This window comes from Buteo buteo, chromosome Z, assembly GCF_964188355.1.
Source record: "Buteo buteo chromosome Z, bButBut1.hap1.1, whole genome shotgun sequence".
In the NCBI taxonomy this organism is placed as follows: domain Eukaryota; kingdom Metazoa; phylum Chordata; class Aves; order Accipitriformes; family Accipitridae; genus Buteo; species Buteo buteo.
In genome coordinates, this window is record NC_134204.1 from 26,143,782 (window position 1) to 26,166,607 (window position 22,826).

General features: G+C 39.1%; 1 protein-coding gene across 4 annotated transcripts in view; it reads left to right on the plus strand.

The window, feature by feature from the left end:
- LHFPL2 (LHFPL tetraspan subfamily member 2) overlaps positions 1-22,826 on the plus strand; it is a 125,706-nt gene that overhangs the window by 18,271 nt on the left and 84,609 nt on the right. Inside the window, exon 1 of one of the 4 annotated variants that reach the window (XM_075021788.1) lies at positions 20,434-20,600. The exons of the other annotated variants lie outside the window; for them this stretch is intronic. The gene's annotated coding sequence lies outside the window, so the exon portion shown is untranslated. Of the gene's footprint in view, positions 1-20,433; positions 20,601-22,826 lie in introns of those variants that run through there. 4 annotated transcript variants of the gene reach the window in all.

The following is a 22,826-nucleotide window of genomic DNA, read 5'->3' on the forward strand; positions in this document are numbered from 1 at the left end:
AGGAACAGCTGAGCTATATCTATTCCTCTTCCAAAACCTTATAACTAAATTCCCTCTTATGAATTAATAAGTACTGCTCACAATGTACTCTTAAGATAACTCATGGACCAACCACATTGTAGTCATACATTCTTCTGGTGTTTCCTGAAGAGGTGGGTTGTGGCACACTGCCAGGAAGTGTGGTTTATTAAATTAATTATCTATGGTAAATGCAAATTTTGAAGTTCTGAGGCACTTGCATACTTCACAATTTTAGATAGCTTTCTGTGATTCTGTCTGCTTTTATTTTTAGTTTGTGCATTTACAGTTGATACTTTAGAAAGATATATGTTACCAAAAGATGAACAAAATTAGTTAAGACAAAGTTAGCTTATTCCTTTTTACAGTTATTTTTTCATCACATTGTTGACTTACTAGCCTTTTTAAATGTGTGAATGGTTTGAGTCAGTTGACTTCTAAAGAAGCAACGAAATCCTCAACCGTCCATATTCTGGCATGGCTGCTATTGAGGAAAAGTGCTTCCAAGAAACCTCAGTATTCTGAAACATAACCGAGAGATATTGTTGTGTGATTAGTAAAACATGTATAGTATCAGCTGATCTTTCATTTATAGCTAGGGAATCTTTTTTTAACATGATCATTTAAAACAACTTCTGTAAATTTTAAATAATTGATTTGTTTTTATTCTAAATCAGGCTCCAATAGTGTCTTTGTTTTCTCATTTAAACAGTTGAAGATGCAAAATTAGATCTGAAATTGGAGTTTCCTTTCGTTTGACAGGAACAGGGCAGCAGAAATTTGAGCTGTCTTGGTTGTGTGGTGTCAGTTTCTAGATAAAATTTCAAGTATCGATTTTTGTATTATAACATGACTGTTAAAGGGAGCCTGTCTGTCTTGTTTCAGCTGAGATGAAGATACTTGCTTAAAAAGAGTGCATGTTCACTTTAGTACCTTGAATTATTTTATCTCCTACCCCTGGCACTTTCTCAGAGCCTGTATTTATTATTCCTTTAGTCAATTAATAAAACTTATATTGAGCATTTGAGAAAGAAATGAGTGCAGATAATAGTGAAAGGAGAGAGGTGTTATTTACTTAAGAGATCTATTGCTGTTATCAAGGAAGCACACACTGACCTATGTGCTGTGTACGCTGATGTATTTTTTCCATGTGCTCTTCACGTGTGTAGTGTATATTCATGTGCTCTGGGCATATGCTCCCATTTTGTGGCACTTTTGGTTAGCTTTTGACATACAGGTCTCATTAGTCTCCCATACTCGATGGAGAACTCTTGAAATTTTATTCTTTTCCCATCCTGACATACAAATTTGCCTTTAGGAATGTGATCGGTGAGCAAGCAATTGTCATGCTTACATCGGTTCCTCTTGTGGATACATCACAGTGTTGTTACCCTTTTTTTTTATGGTTGGTCAGACTTTGATAGAAGAAGAAAGTTCGGAGACTGCGTATCAGCAGCTTTGGAGAGGGGGTCCAGTACAGGGAGGTGGTCATCTAGTACCAAACGAACAGGGCACAAAAGCCTCCAAACATTTAATGGCCACATCCATACTGACACCGGGAGTCATGTTGCTTATGTTGTATTGGCTTTTAATCTCAGAATGCCAAGGGAAAAGCTAATGCTCATCTTTTGTCTGTTGATTTAAACCATTTTTGCGGAGCTGCCCTGCCTTTGAAAGTAACTGCTAGACATAGCTTGGGAAATGTTTGATTTTGCTCAGAAGGGGCTGGAATTGATCATACTGACCTAGCTGAAGTTAGGCTTTCTGAGTACTTGGCAAATAGGAATATTCCTCTGTAAAATTGGGTTGTAAAATAAATTTTCAATCACTTACAGGAGCCAAATTTTATTTATTTATTTGATATAACATTGAAGATGAGAATTCCAGTTCTTAAACATGGTAAGCCTGGAGAGCAGTTACAGCATGAATTGTCTATGATATACTTTCAGGTGCTTTCAGGAGAACTGTAGTTGTTAGTGTGACACGACACAGTTTCCATTTGGGGGTTTAAAAAGCAAAAAAGGAGCCAGAGTATGTTAAATAATGCTATAAGCATTGCATCTACTTCTTTTTCTCTTCAGGAGTGATTACTCATTAATGTTGTCTGGAGCATCTCTTTTTAAGGCCATTACACAGTGTTGAGTTCATGTTGATGAGAGTTTGGGGTCTTTTTAAAGTTGTCTTAGAAGCTGACTGGCATTTAAGAGATGTAATCTTTCATTTGTTTATAAAACTCTGCTTACTAACTTTATGGAAAAATATCAGCATCAATTATAACAGGAACAGATGCTGGAAATTTTAATGACTAGGAATAGCTATAGACAGCCTTTAGCTATATATTTGTATTTTTAAAGTTCTAAATTTGTATATTTTAAGTTTATACATATCTGTTGATCTAAACTGAGAGAAAATTACTTTTCTTAAGAGTGCTGAAAGACAGATTACCCATTTGGCAGTGATAGTGTTGCAGTGCCAGTAGAGATCTGACTTAAGTTTATGGAGATATTATGCAGGGTAAGAGGAAATTAATTGAAATATATGGCTTCCACCCATCAAGATTATACATGATATATATACTTAGGATCACATAGATGAGAAGTAATTAGTTCTGCCTGTGCAGACATGCAAAATGTAAGCTGGAAATTTAATTAAAAACCCCAATCCAGCACAGCTGATGTAGTCACTGTTAAAGCCCTTTTCCAGCAGCAACTGCCCCATGCCCATTTTCAGTTGTCATAAAATTCTGGATGAACATCCAGGCACTTTCTTTCTAAATTATTTGAGAGCACAGAATTTCCAGAGGGCCTCTTGGTCCTAAAGTCTGGTCTCTAGCTGTTGAACACAGCTATACAGTAGATTTCTAGTTTTAAGAGGTACGCAGAGTATCTCTTTGCCCACCGTGACATGCAACTCAGAATGCTTCCCAGTGCCACCTGTTAAACTCTAGATGTCTGTTCATTTCTAGGACACACAGTATATCTGTATTAGGTTCCAAATATACAAAAATAACAGTTTTTCTTTTATATCAATCCTTTGTGTTTTATTAGGGTGGGATAATAATCAGTGTTCTCAGAACTTGGTCATCTCCTGTTTCACCTCACAGGTGACTTCAGTCTTTGCACACTGAATAGGAACCAGCTACATATTTTGTTTAAAAGAAGCCAAAACTGTGCCCCATGGGTGTGATTGTCCTTATCCCTCTGTTCAGGGCTGTTGAGTTTATTCTGTGAGGAGCAAACCAAACTGCAGCATTACAGTTAGTGCTTTACTCAATAGGAATGGTATAACTGTAAATGAGAGGGCAAAACCAGGAAGGATTTTATTAGTGTTGTTCAGTATTTGGAAGAGACACTGTAGCTCTTTTCACAGGTTTATAACAAAACAGATTCCAGTTCAGTGACACCAGCCATTAAACAGCATTCTTTAAAATCACCAGGGCTAAAGAAAGTGCATCCAGAAAGTTTGGAAAAGCCGAGCAGTGAGTTCTCTGCTCTGTTAATGCTATTTACATCCCCATCCTCATCACCTCTCTCCCCCCAGTTTTTGTGGTTTTTTTTGTGTTTTTTTTGGGGGGGGTTGTTTGTTTGTTTTGGGTTTTTTGTTTGTTTTTTTGTTTGTTTTTGTTTTTTTTTTAACTTCTGGAGAAGTTTCAGGGACTAGAATATGACATAAGCATTTTGTCTCTAGTTTATTAGATTACATGTGGTGACTTAATGTTGTGCAACACAGACTTGTGGGCTGGATCTGGGTTTTGTTATGGGCTGCTGAGGAGGAGAGGTTAGGAAGACAGCTGGATGTACAGATGGGCAGGTGGACTGTGCTGTCAGCCCTGAACAGTCGGATAGCTGTTGCTGCCTGAGGAGGTAAGAGCAGATTGATGGTGGTGGGCAGTTGTACACTAGAAATGGTCACTGGCTCCCATCACCAGCAGCTTCATCCTGACCCTCTGCATCATGTTGTGGTAGGCAGCAATATTTTGCTCCTCAAGCAGTGGGTGCTACCTGAAAACTGCACACTGCCTCCTCCAGGGAAAAGGTACTGGGTAGACTGGATGGAAATGCCAGAAAAGCCAGGCTTTAGGGTAGGACATTGTGCTGTCTATGATGGGATTGATTTAATAGGTTCTGGAAGAAGTGTGTAAAACAAATACTAACTGGTATGGATTTGTGGAAAATGTATCTGATAAAATGAACTTGATAACGTTTTTACATGAAGTGACAAGTTCAGTTGATGGATAAAGATGCAATAGGCTTAGGTCAAGTATTTAACCTTTCAACACCCATTTTTGTTCATGAAGTAGAATAAAGCAAAATCAAAGGATCAGCTTTGACCTGGCTAAATGACAGGTCCCTCAGGTAACTGTAAATATGGCGTTGTCATTGTTTAGCTGCGTTTGCAGATAAGCTGCTGGCTCTTCACTGATCTTTTTATTGGTGACATAAACCAAAAATTACATTACCCCTGCCAACCTCTGAAGTCAGAAAACCAGAGCTTGCAAGGCCTGAAAGGACCCCTGTGGTCAGGCAGCCTGACTTCCTGGGCAGTGGAGGGATTAGGACAGTTCTAATTAATTTTCTGAATTAATTCTTGTTTTAGCTGCAACATAAAAAGAACATTCCATGCGAGTTTAAAATACACCTGTAATGGAAAAATCATTCCTTTCCCTGCCAATGACATACAGCAATTAGTGGAACGACAAATAACAGAAGGAGACAGTGATGTGGGTGGGTTGGTAAGCTGTATCTGGTTAATGGCAATTCTGAAGTCAAAGCCATCCTGATAGGAAAAATGAATAACTCCCATGGGCATGTCCTGTGTGAAACGTGGCAAGTCTCAATAGAGGGTCACAGCAGATTATCAGCTCAACATGAGTTCTCAACGTAGCAGTATGCTTGGAAAGGACTAGTGCGATTCCTGGGTATTAAAAATGAGGTGCTCTACCTAGAAGTAGAGGTTATATGATGTATTTAGCACTGGTACAACTGCTACTGGAATACCCTGCTAATGTCCATGAATCAAAGATGGTGTTGATTGTGACCAGAGAAGAGCCAGAGAAGTCTATAATGGACTGAGAACTATGCCCTATAGTGTATTTATTTGGTTTCTGGTGTCACTAAGAAAGTTATTGGCAATTCTAGAATCAAGATTGCACTTTTTTCCCCCCCTGAAAAATAAACTGTAATTCACCACTGAATTATTTCAGGGAAGTCATATGGCTTGAGTTACATAGCAGTCCTTCCTTTCTGGCTCCGTAAGGTATGAATCTATTTCATAGAATCACAGAATCATAGAATGGTTTGGGTTGGAAGGGACCTTTAAAGGTCATCTAGTCCAACCCCCGTGCAGTAAGTAGGGACATCTTCAACTAGATCAGGTTGCTCAGAGCCCCATCCAACCTGACCGTGAATGTTTCCAGGGATGGGGCATCTACCACCTCTCTGGACAGGCTGTTCCAGCATTTCACCACGGTCATCATAAAATATCTCTTCCTTATATCTAGTCTGAATCTGCCCTCTTTTAGTTGAAAACCATTACCCCTTGTCTTGTCGCTCTACAGGCACTAGTAAAAGGTCTGTCCCCATCTTTCTTATAAGCCCCCTTTAAGTACTGAAAGGCCACAACAAGGTCTGCCTGGAGCCTTCTCTTCTCCAGGCTGAACAATCCCGACTCTCTCAGCCTTTCCTCACAGGAGAGATGTTCCAGCCCTCCGATCATTTTTGTGGCCCTCCTCTGGACCCACTCCAACAAGTCCATGTCTTTCCTGTACTGATGACCCCAGAGCTGGACACAGTACTCCAGGTGGGGTCTCACCAGAGCGGAGTAGAGGGGCAGAATCACCTCCATTGACCTGCGGGCCACACTTCTTTTGATGCAGCCTGCGATATGGTTGGCTTTCTGGGCTGCAAGCACATATTGCCAGCTCCTGTCCAATTTTTCATCCCCCAGTACCCCCAAGTCTTTCTCCACAGGGCTGCTCTCAATCCCTTCATCCCCTAGCCAGTATTGATACTAGGGGTTGCCCCAAACCAGGTGCAGGACCCATTTCACTTGCTGGTCAGAAGATTAGCTATATGTGTAGCTTGTGCGTATTTGCACAGAGGTCATCTGACAAAACCATGGCTTTCATATGTCAGACTGGACATATGACTGGACTGGACAGATCTGGACTGATCTGTGCACCGTACAGTACTCATGAACATGGAAGTCCCTTAAGGTGTTACACTTTGAGAACTCTAGAAAATGTCCTGACGGAAAAAAAAAGTTACCAGTGATTGAAATAGGCTGAGCTGTAGCACTGCTTTCATGTCAGTCAGGATCACCAGTGCATCGCTGGCTGTGCTTTCTACCCTGGTGAGCTTGTTTTGGGATAGTCCCTCCTGTAGCGCAGTCAACTACACATCAATGCAGTATTGCCACGTTTAGTTGACCAGATGGACCCCACTAGTGCTTACCTTGGCAGCAACCTGTGGCCTAGAGTTCTTCCTTCTCACAAGCTTGAACGCTTTTTTGGAGACTTTGCTTGTATGAAATGATACATTCTTGAAGACCTGGGTATAATTGAGAATTTCTGAAAATTATTCTGAAAATTATTCTGAAAATCCAAATAATTTCTCTAGATGTATTACTCTTTAATAATAAACTGTGGCAGCTGGGGGACTGCTTTATTTATACCTGCCATGTCTTATTTCCAGGCTGAAATACCAACATGTGTATTTGATTTCTTAAAAAAAGGTGTCTTCCTGGCTGCGATACACAACTCCTTCAGGACAGAAGGAAAGATACTCTTTTTGGCGCTTTTGTTGTTGTCATTCCATTGTATGTCTGTTACAGGTTCTGGTTTTGGCATTTAGCTGAGCACTTGCCATGTCACCAAGGGTCTATTTGATTTTTAAGTCTTTTCTTTCCAGCATGACTTCTGCTGTTTCACAATAAAACAAAACAAAATATCCAACCCCCAAAAGCAATTAAAATTCTTGTCTTTTTTGGCCTTCCCTGCTAAGTTAGCTTTGTTTGAGATCCCTTATGGTATAGTGAAATAAAAACAAACCTTGATCTGATGTAGTGCTTTGAAGAAAATCCTGTGTACTGAGTTATGCTGTGAAATAAAGCCTTCATAATATATTGATTTAAATATAAACTTCTAGAGACACATCTGGATACTTAGCTTAAAAAATAGATAGTATAATGCTTTATTATCTGATTTAACTGATTTCAGATGTTAAAAAAGCAAATGAAAAACATTCCTGAGCAATGTAGACTTACCCTTATTTTGCAAAAACAATAGTTTGAAAATAGAGTAAAAATACAAAAGAGAGTAAAAATACAAGAGAAAGTAAAAATGCTAGAAATATCAAGCAAGGTCTGCTTTTTAGTTCATGTAATGATTTTTTCAGTCTGAATGTGCAGTGAGTTTTATCTAACAAGAAAAGGAGTGAATAATCAGTTGTTTCTGGCAATTAACTGATCTGCCTGCAGGATGATAATTAAAATGAGTCATGCATGTAAAAGGAAACTGAATCTTTCTCTCCCTTGACTTATTTTTCTTCCATAAATTTGTTTTCAGAATGGCTTGCTTTAAAATTCTGCCAGAAATTGATATACCAATATATTAAGTCATAAAAATGCTGGGTACAACTTCAAAGCAACTCCGTGTACAAATCCCATGTAGAGCCAAAAAATTCAGCACCTGAGCCTGCAGTGTTTGTAGAGTTGGTAGAGAACCAGAGATCTCCAAAGGAATGGTGAGGCTTGCAGAATTAGCCCATGGAAAATGTTTCTTCTCTCCTGCCTACCTTTTGAGTGGAGGTACCTGGCTGGTGGGTGCTGCTCATGTCTACCAACCTGGGATACTCTCCTGAGGACAAATAGGTGAGAGATCTGTGCCCTGCCCCATAGTCCCACAGCATATTGGTTGAAGAGGTAGTGCTGTCACCTCCCTTTGCCTGCCAGTTGGCGTGCTTGCAGTGAAAATGGATGATCTGCATTCACATCTCGCTGCAGGCTAGGGAACCCGTGTGTGGTCACCACCTCCGAGTGGTGTTTTCTCACCACCAGGATACAGAATTGCCTGAGGGAGAGGAGTTGGAGGACGTTCCCCTTTTATTGAAGCTGACCCACTCATGTTGAGAGCAAGAGAACCAGGAGGAAGGAGAAAATGGTTGAGGGAACCTGATCCTGTGTGTCTTTTTAGCTGGTGCCTGCAGTCGGAAGTGGTGCTTGCAGTCTCAAGTGGGGAGTTACTGTTTCTGGTCCCTGTGCTTAGGAGCATGACCAGGTTTAGGTGACTTCTTAAATATGTGAACAATGTAAAATGTCCAAAGAGTCTGGGGAATGTAAAGCATCACATCCCTCTCACAATTTAATCAGAATTTTGGGTTGTTCTCTGCGGCTGGTGATGAAGGCAGGTGTTGGGCTTCTGGTACAGTTCTGCTTGTGAAGAGCGCCCATGTTTTGGCACCAGCGAAAGAAACTCTCCAGCCCAACAAAAAGCTGGCTGCTGAGCTGTCAGCACTGTGGGGTGGGCTGGCAGGCTGGCTGCTGCCGCATTGTCTCATTAGACTTGTGTTTCAGAAGCTAACTTCCTCCCAATTCTAATTTTAGGTGCCAGCATAAGCAACGTTAAGTACACACCTAATTATCGGCTGTCTTTGAAAATTCCACTCATGGTATCACCAGAAAAAGGGAATTACATGGCATTTGCTAGTATATTTTGGAAGTATGTGCTGTTATGTATCCTTTGTTTATCACCACAAGACATTCCTCATATTCAAGGCTTGATTATTTCCAAGGAGCTGAAAACCAATGGCTCCAGTAAAAATGAGTGGAAGATGTACTGCTCACTATCCCTGACAGCTTTTTATCATAGATCAAAGGGAATTAATCTTGGTTTTCTTAAACATGCTAGGATTTAAGGTAAAATTCATATATTCTCTAGCATATCTTTTGCTTTTGGTGATTACTTAAGAATGTTTACTTGGAGCTGTGCTAACATGTTAATTTTTCCAAAGAGATTGTCAGAAATGGATTAAAAAAAAAAAAAAAAGGTTTTGCTTTCTAATATTGGTAATCATTTCCTGAAGAAGTATAAGAGAAGACACTGCTGAGAAAATGAGATTTATCCAACCATTGACTTCAAATGTTTCACCAGGTAAATTTTTCAGATTTTTTTTTAAATTTGTTTTTTTTGTTACGTAAGATTGTAAAGACTTTTTGCTTTGCTTTTTTGTTATGTAAGATTGTAAAGACTTTAATTGAGAAAATTGGTTTAAATTAATTTCTTGGATCATAAAGAATCAGAAATAGCATTCAGACCACCAGGTTCCTAGTTATAATTAAAGTAAACCTTAAAAAAAGTTACTTCATGTGTAAGTGTTGCCATTTGCTAGTGGCTATTGTATGTATTTCCAGATTAAAGGAAACATGCTGCAAATGTTGTTTTTTTTTAAGGGTAACTGGCTTATACTTTCTGCAGACTGAAAATGTTAATGTTTAAACACATGGAATCAAGGGGTTAACTTTCTTTAAGTGATTAGCCAGACTGGTTAAATATTTTGCCAATTAACAAGCAATAGATTTTATCTGACCCTCTAGAGTGGGCATTGTTAGAGCTTGATCATTTATAAGCTACACTTGATGTAAGGGGCTAATGTTTATTGACTGAACTCTTGGGTTTAAGAGAATTTTTTCTGAACTACAGTGGGGTCTAATTTTATTTCATGTTGTTGCCAGAGAAGGGTTCTGTTGGGGTTTTTTTTGTGTTTGTTTTTTTTTTCATTCTCCCAAAACATTGAAAATACTTTAAGTTACTGAACTAAACGTCTATGGAGTTTTGCTTGCTAGAGATGCAGATGACAGATGCACAGACACAGAAACACATATGTATTGGAAGTGCATTAACTTGATTTAAAACCAACTCTTTTGTGGATGGGTTTAAAATCTAGAGTATCTTGTAGACTGTTGGGGATTTATCCTGTATTTACTCAGAACTGAGCTTCACTGTATTTAGTAAGTAGTATACTGGCCACATGAGGATTAATTAAAACTATGGCCCTGTCAGATTTTTCTCTGAAACACCTGTAATAGGAGTTTGACATGGAGAGGAGCGCTAGAAAGAAAAGGATCAGGTTAATTTGGTATCTGATCAGGAAAAGGAGTGTGGAGGTTGTAATTTTTTTTTTCTTTTGTAAGGAGGCTGGTTGTATCTAGGAGAAAAAAAAGAAACATTTTTCTGGGGAGGTAAGTCTTGCTGTGGTTGGGTAGGAGCAAGGAAGTGGGGCTCTGCTAAAGGCATACAGAATGGCCTTTTCTTGAGTGTTTTTTCCCTTTTATTTGGGATATTGATCATCTTGAAGGAACATGACTGAAGAATGCCTTCTGACCCAGTGAACTAAAACATCCCACCATTTCCAACAGGATTGAGTGCAGGCAGGTTTCAGGAAGCTTGATGTAGTTAAGAGTGCCACTGAACTTGATGAGTTTTGGCCAGCGGGTGGCTCATGGCATGTGTGTTGCTGGACTGAATGCTGTTGTCCTACTTACACAGTTTTTGTTAATATGCCTGTTTTTCTGTGTAGTATGACTTCATACATTTCTGTTACTCCCAGAATTACAGGAATCTTTGTGTCTTTATCTCATCTGTTATGAGAGCTATTGTATTTATATTACAAGCCTGTGGTAAGTTTGTGATAATTAGGTGTTCTTGAAAGCTTGGGGGGGTGGGGGGGAAGTTGTTGGTTTTGGTGATTTTTTTTTTTGTAAAATCTCTGCTCTCTTAAGAGACAAGCTTGCCAATTCTCTTGCTTGTAAAGAGGGATGCAAGTGAAATCTTATCTGAAAAAAGATTTCTTTATCTAGATTGGGACAGGGGGTTCCTCCAGTGTCACAATTTACTTTGTTATCGCTTACAAGGATAGAGGTCTGTTTCCCATAAAGTTCAGCTCTTGATGTTTGTTTTTTAGGAGAGAATTTATCTTCAGAGGGTATCCACCCTTGCAGTAGGGGAGCTTGGGTATCAAGTTTAATCTGACATCATTTTGGCTCTCTCCTTTAAGTAGGAGTAATCAGATGGTATGACACAAATAATTTTTTGTTAGCTTTTTGGTCATTCGACCATTGAAGAGCTGCTGCTGATGTTCCAAACTGTGGTAAATCAGCAGGTTTTTTAAAGCATTGTCTCTCTAGATTTAAAAATCGCACACCAGAAGTGCTTTATCACTTGGGGCATACTTCAAGTGATCAGATATGTGTTCAGGTATGGTCAGATAAATTAGTTTGTTAACTGGTGGATAAGTTTAGGCCATTTAAATTCCTGGTCCTTAATTAAGCTTGTAATTCTAAACCACTATTTAAAATACATGTGAGATTCTAGGAGATCCTGGATGCTTGCATAGTAGAGGTGAAAGATGCGGGTTTGTGTTTTGTTGTAACGTTAAATATCCTAAAAAAGGTAGGTCAGTAAATCATTAGCAGTTATTATCGTATACTTCAAACTTAGTTTCCTCAAACAAATGAAGATAAGTGGCAGGCACTAGGTATAACATTCCATGGAAGCATTGTATTTTCTAACTAAACTGTGAAAGGTGCATTTGTCCCTGAAAAGGCGTAATTTTATGCACACATTTGTAAACTACATCCATTTGTTGGTTACCGCACAAAATAACTGTGAATATGTCTATGTTAAAATATTTAGGACACATAATACTAGCATGCCCTTATTACTTAATTTACAGATGATTTATTTTAATGAAATTGTGTGCTATGAACTTAACCATGTTTGTGTTACTCAATAAGAAAATGGTTTTGTTTTGTGTTAAACTGTTGTACCCTTCAGTCAGTTAAAACAAACAAGCAAGCAAGCTAATAACATTTTTAGGTAGGTCTCTCCTAAATCTGAAAGAGTTTCTGTTTATCTTCTGCCATGACTGCAGAAAGCCTTAGTATGAGCAATTACCAAGGCTGAGTATTCGTTCACTACTGCAGTTCTAATAGAAAGCAGCGATTTCTGGATTCATCAGAAAAAAATAACGGTGTGGGCCAGACTCCTGTCAAATGATACAAGAAAAAAATATTACAGATGGGGCAAATTAGAGATGTTTTAAAATCCCATAGATGAAGCAACCTTTTCCAATGGCACTCGAAGAGGGCAGTCTTGAGAGCGGCCCAGTGTCTCAATCCCCCAGAACTGAGCGAAGGCATACCCTGGCTCTGCTTGTGACCAGCCCCGCTCCTCCCCTCTCCCAAACTAACTCAAGAGAAAAAATATCCAGGCTTTTAAATGCAGTGTCTTGCTAGGAGGGTACATCGCATGCTGGCGTTAAGGGAGGGAGGGAGATGGGACTGCGTGGGCAGGTGCAGGGCAGTGGGAGGGGAGGAGGGCAGGAGGGGGAAGGCCTCTGATGTGTTCCTGTTCGAGTGTGAAGAAGCCTTCAAACTAGTTGGGCTGCTGCTGAAACTGCAGCTTTGGGGTTATATGCAGGCCTCTTTCTTCTACCACATGCTTTCCTTTTGGGTGCAAAAGGGACTACTCATCCTTTTGATCAAAGGAGGTCAATGGATACAGGAGACTCTAAGATGTATGTGAGTTTCAGGAACAGATCTCAGTGTTGGCTGCCTGTAAAGGCCATGACATGACTGATATCATGAAACCGGCCTTGCTCCACTTCAGATCAAAGCTTTGCAGTCTGCTCCCCATCTTATTTCTGCTTCCAGATAATTGGGGACAAGCACAGCAGGATGCTGTCTATCTGACACATCTAAATAAATTCTTAATGTGGAGATTCCTCTTCAAAGCATTCCCCCTTCACCCTCCCCAGCAGTTATGTTTTGCAGATGGAAGGAAGCCATTTTGTTTTCACAACTTCTGTCGTTACCGTTTGATTCTCCCTTGGGTATCTCTTCTTCCAGCATTATAGTAGCAGTAATGTTAGTTTTTGAAAGAGGAAAACAAGCTGGTCTGTTCCTGGAAATCGAAGTAGTGCTTTATGCAACAAGGAGAGCCGTGGTGCTGTGGCCCCTCTACGTAGGACTCTGGATTGAGGAGTGACTGGGAGACGTGGCGCTGGCCACGCTGAGGTGGGCGTTTCCAGGTTCAAGGCCGTGCCCTAGAAAAACATTAATGGAAGAGACAGTTGTTGGCAGCGAGAAGTAAGTGATATCACAGAAACAGCCTAGCGCCTCCTGAGACCTATCAAAATACTTGCTGTTTTGTAGAGACGTACTCAGTGGTTGAGTTACTTATCTGGTGACTGTGGATGTCTCCCTGCCGCATCTTTATTGCTGTGGGGACCATCTGCTTCTGCATCTGTTGGTGGTAGAGAGCAACTTCTGTTTGAAGGCATCCTCCTGATTCAGTTCAGGTGAAGGGCATTCGGGGGTCTGCTCCATTTACCTGCCACTCACTGAGGTGTCACACTGCTCCTGCCTACATGAATAGCTGGCACGTGGTGGTCGTACAATGTGAGTACGTCAATACTTGTTATGAAAGCTGCAGTTATTCCTGACCTGCAGAGAGATTCCCCTGTGCAAGGGCAATCAAAGTTTCGTGTTGCTTTGTGAACTGTCCACACACTTCTTGTGTTTACATGAAGGAAGATGGACTGGTGCTTGTGTGACAGTGCCAGCAGGCAGAGTGGCTCTCACAGCCGGGTGGAAGTATGTAGCACATCATGAGTCCTGCCAATGAGTTTGTGATAAGTCTGTTTGCATATGGAAACCACTAATGATAATCCCTTTCTGCCAGCCAGCATGTGAGGACACAGTGGGAAGTGGTGGGGTTTTTTGCCCCTTTTTTTGTTTGTTTGTTTGTTTTTTAAGGCTGTGTTTGGATAAGATTTTTGAAATTTTTCCCATCATTTCAGTGGTCACCCATAATGGAACAAAAGATAGGACTGAGAGAGTGGCCCTGACACTGTTTTTGTACATTTGTGGTTGGAGAACTTGTTTGGTTTGTTAAACAAAACAACAGAGGCTTTGTAAATGCACCTTGGCAGAGGCAGTTTCCTGGTGAATAGCAGGCTTCCATCTGGGTTTGTGTGGATTTAAAAGGAGTGTTTGGATGATGTGGTACATTGCTGAGCTAGGCTTCAGAAAGATGTCAACAAGTGTTGTACTGGTTTATGTAAAGTCCAGCAGCTAAATACTGTGTTAAACATGTGGAGCATAACCTTAATGACTTTTTATGAGAGTTTTGGGCAAAAGTATGATGATATTATACTGATGATATTAACATACACAAGAAAAGTATTCTTTGTAAGATCCCAGCATTAAATGGTTCCTTAAGGTACAAATATTATTCCAGCCCTGCAGTTTATAGATTGTGACTTCATTTCTCCCAACACTATATTAAAATGTCTTGCTGTATCTTGAGATCTACTGCATCTCCACTGGGAGATTTTATTTGAATTTGAGAACTTTCCTAGGAAAAATAAATGTTTCTAAATGATTAAACTATTCCTTGTAACTGTCATGGCCATTCACTCTCTTGTATTAATTTGAAAACTGTTCTTCCTTCATTTTAATATCACTATTGAGTCCTTTAGGAACTTTCTGCCCTGAACAGTTGTACAACTTGAGTAAGGATCTAGTTGTCTGTCAAGTGCTAATTCAGTATTGTGCACTTTTCTTTTTCAGTGTTGGTCCTTACTTACTGCAGCTATTATCAGTATATCTAATTTCCGAGGGAACATAGGAGAGGGAGAAAAGTGGAGGGGAAAAGAGCAGACGAAGGAGGGATGATGCTCATTTACAGTGTGCTGTATGTCCACACTGGAAGACTTTCTCCGCTATGCTTCCTGGAGGCACAGGTCCCATTCTAAGGCATCTGTGGACCTTGAAGTAAGGAAAAAGGAAAACTGTAATGTTTACTTGAAACTTTATTTTCTTTAAAGGATATTTGCAACAACTAATTCAGCTTAGTTAATCTTGCTAAAAAGTGGAAATTGACCTTCTAGAGTTTGAATTTGTTACTAGGTAGATCATAGCTGGTTTTGCAGAATGAGAAACTAATTGAAGTATGCTTAAAATAATCTGCTATTTAGGAAAGTGTCTCTTACTGGAAAATACAGGGCTTATGTAATGTAATACAGCTTCACAAAAAGCTAGTCCTGGTTTCAGCTAGGACAGAGTTAATTTTCTTCTTAGTAGCTGGTACAGTGTGTTTTGGATTTAGTGTGAGAATAATGTTGATAACACACTGATGTTTTAGTTGTTGTTAAGTAGTGCTTATTCTAAGTTAAGGATTTTTCAGTTTCCCATGCTCTGCCAGCAAGCAGGTGTTCAAGATGTTGGGAGGGATCATGGCCAGGACAGCTGACCTGAACTAGCTGAAGGGATATTCCATGCCATAGAATGTCATGTTCAGTATATGAACTGGACGGAGTTGACTGGGAGGGGCCGACTGGTGCTCAGGCATCAGTCAGTGGGTGGTGAGCAATTGCATTGTGCATCACTTGTCTTTTCTTGTTTCTGTTTTGTTGTTTTTGTTTGTGTTTTTTTTTTAATTTTTATTTTATTTTATTCCTTTCCATTACTACGATTATTATTATTATTATATTTTATTATTTTTTTTATTATTGTTGTTAGTATTACATTCTATTTTACTTTAGTTATGAAATTGTTCTTATCTCAACCCATGAGTTTTAATTATTTTTTTTTCTGATTCTCCTCCCTATCCCACTGGGAGGGGTAGAGTGAGTGAGTGGCTGCATGGTACCTAGTTGCTGACTGGGCTTAAAATATGGCAATGAGGAAAGTGACCAACCATATTAACAGATTTGGATACAAGTGAAAAGCAGGTATTTCAGATTCAATTTTCCTTTGTGGCAGGTTTAACTCTTGTTCCATTGCTTAACTGCAAAGAATTTGATTCGCTGTTACCTTTTGACTTTTCTAACTGCACTCTTACCCCTGCTTAATCTGTGCTGTCTGTGGCTTCAGGCTATTCCAGGCTTCAACACAGATGAGAAAGCAAACAACCCCTGCCATCCAAAACCAAACTAAAACAAAGCCCCTCTAAAAGAGTTTTCATTGCCTTTTTTTCCCCTGCTGTGATATACATACTCTGTCTTGGGATTTGAGATATTCTTTATTCAAGTTTTATATACTGTTCCTAGCCAGCAAACTTCAAAGGACTAAGAATTAATGCATGATTAATTGCCTTTGCTAGTTAGGTGGGACTGAACTATATCTTTATGGGATGTCAAAAGAAAAATGAGTTTACTTTATGGTTTCAAAAAGGGGAATGATTTTGGTAAGGGAGAACTTTACATCCAGTGCCTGGAAAGTTTCCAGAAATATTTGGGAGGCACAGATAAATTTCTGAAGCGAAAGCTTGGAATTCAAATGTTGTATAAAGCATACTTCCTATCTGTAATACACGTATATTTCGTCTTTTGAGCATTTTATTCTTGCTCCTTCCCAAGCTTCTTTATTTTCTTTCCTTTCCTGGACCATCACCATTCTCTGTCTTTGTGGTCCTTTAAAAGAGGAAATGTGGATGATAGTGTTCTTCAACAAAAACTGGTGAGGTTTTTACAGGGTAACATGTCAGCCTTCATCTTGTAAAGTTATGTCATGTTGAGAGTCTTTTGCTTAATTTGGAATTTGCTTAGTTTTAAATCCCAACAATGACTTCTGAAGGTACTCCAGGGTGTATGTTTTCAGGGTGCCCTCAGTTACTAGCAGTCAATCTTGGTTTAGAAGCTTATTCTCAATGGGGCAAACTTTACAGTAGGGAACAGGACACTGGCACTATCTTGTTGTTTAAAAAGAGCCATTTGTTTACTTCTGGAAAATGTGGGAACTGTGACAGAACACAGAGCCAGTGTTGCAAATTTGCTGTAATCAAAAACCCAATGAGACTCATTGTTAGGAAAAAAAAAACCAACCCAAACATATACTACTGAAATAAAGTTTTACAGATGGGCCTGGTGACGTTATTTTTAGACATGTAAATTGGCTGAGTGTTATCAGTAACACTTTCTTTTACTTGTACAGCAACCAATACTTTGCCAATTTTTCTGCTGAGCCACTTATAGACTACATTAGGGTGTTTTACAAATAATTCTTTTTCTGTCTAGAACTTCTGTTTTCAAGATCTACAGATATGAAATAAATCATTAAAAAAATAAAAATTGATTTTTTTCAACAGTAGAGAAGCAATGCAGTATGCTGTCTGTTAAACAGATTTATGGAGAAGATCATTGGAGGCTGCTGAGCATAGCTCTAGAAAATCATTATACAAATATAAGCACAGTCTTTTTCAAGCTTTATGGATCACCTACTTTTAAAATAGGCCCCAAGAGTAGAAAAATTGCAGATTAAGGAGTAGTGTACTCTGTGCTTCTGTGTCTTGAGTTCTGATTTTCCCAAAGCTCTGTAGAGATTACAAGCAGTAAACTGACAGTATTTTGGTTGCTATGAACAAATGAGGAATTTGAAAATACAGAAACAAGAAAGCAGCAATTGATCCTGGTGTTAAACAGGAACATCTGCCTGGAGTTTCAAAGGCAGCTAGCTATCAGCTAAGGCAGATTTTCTGGCTGGCTGTGTAAGGATTGTGTGAGCTTGTTGTGTCTATACTGAAGCTACTATTGTTCTCCTGCTGTGAAATGACAGATGGTTGTGTCTATCCTGAGAGATCTGTGACTTTTGGCTGACTTGTGCTTTCTGAATTCATGCATAATAGAGCTTGCTCTAGTCCTTCAAGACGGAAGAGAAACAAAAATAAAAAAAAACCCAACACAAATGAAACATATGGTGCCAGGCTGTATTGTGAAATCAAAAGTATTCCTTTCTTCTTTTTGAAGACAGATAGGTTATTTTTCTGAAGGGGAGCTATCAGCTTTTGTTTTATTTATGTAAGGTTGTTACATATCCACTTCATGTGTATGTATATAGTTTGCTTTGCCTTAGATAAAAGAAGTTATGGTGCTATTCTAGAGTACTCACATAGACAACCAGTACTAAAACTGGGATCTTGAAAAAACTAATGATGAAGGAGAATGAATTTATTGAGATGTTGAGAGGGGAAGGTGTATAATCCACATGAATTAACATGTCATTAGAAACATGTTGATTAGTTTTCTAATGACCTGAGTTTGCTTTACTTCATATGTAGCATAAGTGTAGGTTAATTGGGGTAATAAATACATTTTATATATTTGAAAACAGGGTTTGTCTGGCAAAATCTTATTAAAAACATTCATCTCTATTCAGCTCAGATACATGCTTTTTTGTCTGTAACTAAATGATACAAGCATTAAAAAGGAGAAGGAGTTAGCACTGGTTTTGTAACGTCTATGGGAAAAGTACTACTGAATTCTTTGGGATCACTGTCATGAAGTAAAACTAGATGCCAATGCTCACTCTTCAGTTTGCTGTTGTTTAGTTCAAACACTGGCATTTTTGCTTCTGTGATGTTCCCTCTGCAAGTTTGTGAATTGTTAAGGTCTGCTAAGGCAATCTGTTAGTCAAGTATGCGCCATTGTAATTGTTTAAACTGGGAGCTAGAAACCATCCTTCTAGACTGAAGCGTCTGTTAAACAAATACATAATGAAGAGCTATATATTGTAGAAGGGGAAAACATGGAATGGGCTGTGGGTCAAGGCACCATTTTTCTTTTCTGGGATGTTTTGTTGTCATGTGAATAGTGGGTGCATATTTTAAAATTACTAGAAAGACTGCTATTAATTTAGTTAAATATTTGGCTTGCCTTTCCTCATGCTGTGCTTCAGACAGGTGTGTTACAGCTCATCCCTGTGTTACCTTTGGTTCTGTACAGAATAGTTGAAGGAAACAGATGAAGCAGTGTGATGTGTATCTATTACGCAGACACAGCTGGACACACAATGACGTATCAGTTGAAGCACATTGGTCCTGAACAAAGGATCAGTCAGAGTCAGCTAGTCAGTATGTCTCTCTTTTTCTTAAACTAGTAAGAGACTGTCCAATCTAATTAATTCAACTGCCACGTTCTGTGAAAAGTGATTTCTTTCTGCTAATACATAACTTTATAAATCAAGAAGAATTTGTTCAATTCAGTACAGTGTATTTGAAGTCCAGTGTAGGTATTATAACCTTGATCCTGTTCACTAAAATTTTGAGTCTAATCCCAATGGAAGGATTCCTGCTTACCTAAATTGATGTTTGCCAGTGTGGATCAAGAGTCCTTGACAGTTGTGTTTCTGAATGACTCTAAGATGTCATGGTAAAGGCATTGTTGACTTCAGCCAAGTCTTTGTTGAACAATAAGGTATAAATACTTACTGCTAGCAAAAACTATTTCAAATTCTGAATTTAATTAATGAAATGTGGACATTTGTCTGGAGTAAGGGATAAGAAATGTGCTGATCCAGTCCTCCTTCATCCATGTATATTATTGTGGTTCTCTCTAGTATGCTAGGATTCGGTTCAGTTCTTCTAACTGGGTTTTGGGTAGGTCTTTTAGCAGCTGTAGCATTCTACTGTCTGATGAGATACATCACTGTATTGCCAGCATACATAAGATGTGAGACCTTGCACTTTCTTGAGTCCCATATATGCATTGAACACAACAAACTTCAATTGTGCAGTAACTCTGCACAAGTACTATCACAGGACCCAGGCTGATCAAGCTGAAAGTATGGATATCTTACTGATGAAAGGGTACTGGTGAAGGGAGTGACTCTAGGATTGTACTTTCTGGGCTACAGGTAGGTTTGAAGCTACAATATATGTGTTAACCTAACTCAGCATTTGTAGTGGCAACTAGCATTGATGGAAAATGGAACCATCGTGCATAAATGCCAGAAATTATCCATGTTGAGTAAATGGGGGACAGTTTTTGATGGCTGTCTCTTGCTCTTGGTTTTCTTTCTCTTTAAAAACTTCCTTCTCTTTAATTTTTCTTCTGTTAATTAAAAAAAAAAAAAAAAAGAGAGAAGCACCTTTTGATGTGCCTTGAAGGCTAAACAGGTTAGTGTGACCAATATTTAAATGAGTGCACATATGGTAGGGTTGTTTCTGGCAATACTGACAAGCTGCTTTAACTGATTAGTGCGTAACAACACATATTAGTGGAGTAATGCCTTCTTCATGTGTTGAATCCAGTGTTCAGCCTACCTTCCAGGTAACCTCACATTTCCATTTATTTCAAGGCAGGTACAGAAAAAAAGATTGCCTTCTTGCTATTCCTGCTGCGTTCCCTGTGTCCTGACAGGCTGTCAGAATGGCTTGTGTCTTTTCTGTCCCTGACAGGGTGAGCTGCCTCCCAGTCTCAGGGAGAATTTCTTAACCACAGGTCTTTGTAGGCACTCACATTTTGGGAAACTTGGCAGGAAAGAGACAGTGCTGACTACAATTGAGAGCTAACAAGGGACTTCCATTAGCACAATAGCCTCCTGCTATAGCAATAAGGAGTGCCTCAGACTGGAACGATGGAGACACTGGCTTCCTGTGCTTTCCCAGCGGTGCAGCTGAAGGCAACACCCGAGGAGGCCCCTGCTTACCAAATCTGTCTGAAGGGGTTTACTAAGTTGTTCAGAAGTGCGTTCTTAAACATCTGTTGAACCAGTCTGTTTTATTGCCTCTCAACAGGCTTTTGAAGGTAAGCAATAAGGTTAGTGTCTCAGGCTATTTTTTTCCTACTATCTTTTTTTTTTTTTAAACATGTGAACTACTGATATCCCTTCAGGCAGCAAACTAGGGAAAGTCTTTTATGTAGATGGTGAGGAGTCACCCTTAGTAAAGTCCACTTTTCATCATTTTCCTCTCTGTCCTCTCCAGAGACCTCAGTATACTATTTAAGCTCCTGTGTAATTAACTTACCGTGGTGTTTCACAGATTTTAATAGCTTAGTGTGCTCAGGTAAGAACTGGGAGGTTGCTAAACTGAGAAGTCAGCATTATCCTTCTTTTTGTCAGGGACTCTTTAGTCTGACTGTTTGGAGAGTCTTTGGGAGGACATAAGGAGATTCTTTAGAGGACTGGGGAAGAGCAAATGTAAAAACTATGCTGCTTACTTATTTCTTTCTATATATATATATTTTTTTTTTAAAGGTGCTGGGGAGAATGAAGGGAATTGTAAGCCAGTCAATAAAACCTTAAAGAGGAAAGGAATTATAAGCTCGTCAATGAAACCTTAATCCCCACACATTTTTTTAACAAGTTATTAAACTGTTGCTTTATAAGCCCCTCTGGGATAATAAAATTGATAAGCAACCAGTATAAATTTGTCAAGAATAAACTGTCAGACAATTTTAATTTCCTTCTACTTGGCTAGCCTAGTAGATAAAAGATGAGTGGTAGATGGATGAGGTATCTTGACTTCATTATTTTTCTCATGCAGTGACTGCATGTGATATTCTTGACTACCTCACACGTCATTCATAGAAAATGGCTGGGGAACTCCATATGAAATGGCTGTAAAGTGAACACACAGGTTGTTGAGAAAAAGTCTCCAAGTGTCGTTAATGGCTCACTGACAGCGGAGAGGGCATTTCTGATAAGTCCAGTGTATCTTCTGTTTGGTTTTGTTCTGTATTTTTATTAGGCACTTGGCTAGTAGAATACAGAAAATGTATTTGTGGACAGTAGCAAGCTAGGATGTTGCATTAGCATGTTGAAATTCAAGATGACTTCAGAGTGATGGTGGTAAATGACTTTCAAAGTGTGGTCTGCAGACCCTTTGAATCCACTGGTTGCTTATAAGGAGTCATGAAGGGTAACTAACAAAAGCAAGCCTATTATCAGTAGGCCTAAATTCACTACACAGACTCCTATGCCTCAACTGGAAAATTTAGAGGGGTTCCCACGTGGGAGAAAAGTTGGTTGAAGAGGAGTCATTTTGACAATTTGGAGAAACAGTCCAAACACAATGAGTTGAAATTCCAAAAGGTAAGCACAACTTACTATGTTTTGCATACATGTGGAAAGAGGAATAAAAAGCTAAAGTAGTCTAGCCAACAAAAACCTGGGGTTTATAGTTGAAGGACAAATATAATCTGAGATGTATGAAAAAGGAATGTCACACATAAGGGGACATAGCTGTTACTCTTTGCTTAGCACTAATGAGATCTCGGGTAGAGGACTGTGTATAGCAGCTGTAATAAAGTGCTTTGATAATATGACCTGCAAGAAAATTTTGAAGGAAATGACTGTTCGTTTCATATGAAAAAAATTAGGGTTGTGGGGGAGACGTCTCATGAGGATTGAAAAGCTTCATAGGAGATACTGTCTTCCATTAGAGGAGAGCACAAAAAAAAGTAGTATGACTTGGTATGAATAGTAGAAAAATAAGAACTGTCTTAGGTATGCAAGTGTCAGTGGCGGCTGCCTAGTACCCTGCATCTATTATGTGATTAAGCCCTCTACATATTCTCAATAACTTGTTTGTGTGCATAGTTAGGTACTAAAATAGATGATTAGAGATGTTGTGGACTAGATTTTGACATTAGAGGTTTCCAGAGACAGGTTAGACACAAAAATGTCTCAGGGAGGATCTAGCTATACTTGTTTATATCTCATAGTAGGAATTAGATAAGATGATCTTTTGAAGTCTCCTGTAGCTCCTCCTATAGTTTTACAAGTATAGGAACAACTTGAATTAAGGGAAACTTAACAGGCTCTTGAAACAAGGTGTAGCTCCACAGGAATGAGCGTTCATGTGGAAAATCTTATGCCAGAGAGCAGTAAGGTGGTATATTTTTTCACTGGACTTGCGTGTGACCAGAACCAATAGGAAGATATTAGTAATCATGGGAGTAGAGTTAACTCTGTCTAAAGAAGACAGAGGCATTCTCAGCCATTTGGACCAATCTGTAAGTTTTGTTTCC